Source organism: Aotus nancymaae, unplaced genomic scaffold (assembly GCF_030222135.1).
Source record: "Aotus nancymaae isolate 86718 unplaced genomic scaffold, 86718_ANA_hifiasm-v0.15.2.pri h1tg000072l, whole genome shotgun sequence".
In the NCBI taxonomy this organism is placed as follows: domain Eukaryota; kingdom Metazoa; phylum Chordata; class Mammalia; order Primates; family Aotidae; genus Aotus; species Aotus nancymaae.
Genome location: NW_026988487.1, coordinates 10,707,958 through 10,709,807, shown reverse-complemented (window position 1 = coordinate 10,709,807; position 1,850 = coordinate 10,707,958).

Sequence of the window (1,850 nt, the reverse complement as noted above, 5' to 3'; positions counted from 1 at the left end):
TGCTCTGATGTAGCCAGCAGCGTGGGCTGGACCCTCCTGCTCCCTCCTGGCCTAGGGCAGGGTTTGTCCCCTGGAGCCCCATGCGCATCCCTAGGGTACCCCGGCCTTGCCTGCCCCATTCACCCTCAGCCCTCTCTGCCTGCACTCCCAAGGGGACACCTGCGGCTTTGTTGTGGACCTGCCGGGAGGCCGTGTCGAGTGGAGCGCTGTCGCCTTCCTGTTTGCGCCGGGACAGTAAACCGCTTGCTCATGGGCAAGGGAGACACCATGGGGAAAGCCAGTCTGTTGTGAAAGCTCCAGACCATCACCTCCCTAAATAAACAGCTTCTGGATTAAAGGCAGACTGGAGGCTGCAGGAAATGCAATTTCAGACTATAAAGGGAACTGAGAGATCTCTCCTTCCCCCTTCTCCCCAGCTCAGCTGGCCGACCTCCTGCCACAGGGACAGGCCTCTCGATGCCAAAAGAGGAAGCTGGTGCCGGTTCCAGACAGCACAGTTCTCAGGGTTGAAGTTTTTCCTTGCCTTGAGCCAATGGCCTCCTGGGGCTTCCAGCCACACATCTTGCTCCTGAGCTCCCAGTCACTGCTGCTAAGGCTGCCCTTCTTCCCCATGATGCCACGTTTCAGCTGGGTGGCCTCACCCGCTCTCTTTCCTGACAACTCCTGTGCCTCCTGTACTCCCTGCAGGGGCTTCCCCACCTGTCAGGATCTGGCCCCACCCTCAGTCAGACTCAGGCGGGCTTGTAAAGTGGCACACCTGGGACAGGGTGATGCTCCACATGAGCGGTCCTGAGCAAACCAGGATTATCTTCCAGCCCTGGTTCTCTGCATGGTATTCATTACCTGGGAAGCAGTTCCAAATGGCAATTCTCAGTCCCATCCCAGACCTACGGAGTCAGAGACTCTGCGGGTACAGCCCAGCATCCTGTGATTCTGATGCACACCACAGTTTGGGAACCATGGTACCAGGCCAATACCTAGCACTGGCTGTCCAGAATTACGTGAGTAGTTTTTTAAAAAAAAACTGCTGGCCAAGATGAGGCTCAGTGGCTCACACCTTTATAATCCCAGCACGTTGAGAGGTTGAGGAAGCAGGATTGCTTGCGCCCAGGAGTTTGAGACCAGCCTGGGCAACAAAGTGAGACCCACCCCTTCCCTCGCATCTCTACAAAGAAAAAAATTAGCTGGGTTGGTGGCACACATAGGTAATCCCAGCTACAGAGGAGGCTGAGGTGGGAGGATCGCTTGAGCCCAGGAGGTTGAGGCTGCAATGAGCTGTGATTATGCCACTCCAGGCTGGGTGACAGAGCAAGACCCTATCTCAAATTGAAAAAAAAAAAAAGAAAAGATCCTGGCCAGCCCACGTGGTTCATGCCTGTAATCCCAGCGCTTTGGAAGGCCAAAGTGGGAGGATTGCTTGAGGTCGGGAATTTGATGTTATAGGGAGCTATAATTGAGCCACTGCACTCCAGCCCAGGTGGCAGAGCAAGACCTCATCTCTGTTAACAGAAAAAAAAATCCTGATGCTCAGTACCCTAGACCAATTAAATCTACTATGGGTTGTTTGTTTTTTATAAAAAAAGTCTCCCAAGGTAATTAAATTTGCCATCAAGCTTGAGGACCAGCCCACTTGGCAATCTGTTAGGTGTTTGATATTAGCCCATTTGATCTTGCCCAATAACGATCACTTTACAGATAGCGTAATTACAGTTCAGAGAGGTTAAGTAACTTATACAAGATCAGAGAGCTAGAATGTCATGAAGCCAGAAAAGGAGGCCGAGGGCAGCCTCACTCCAAAACTTGTATTGCCTCCTCTACACACCACCTGCTCAAACTGTGCTCTGTGGACC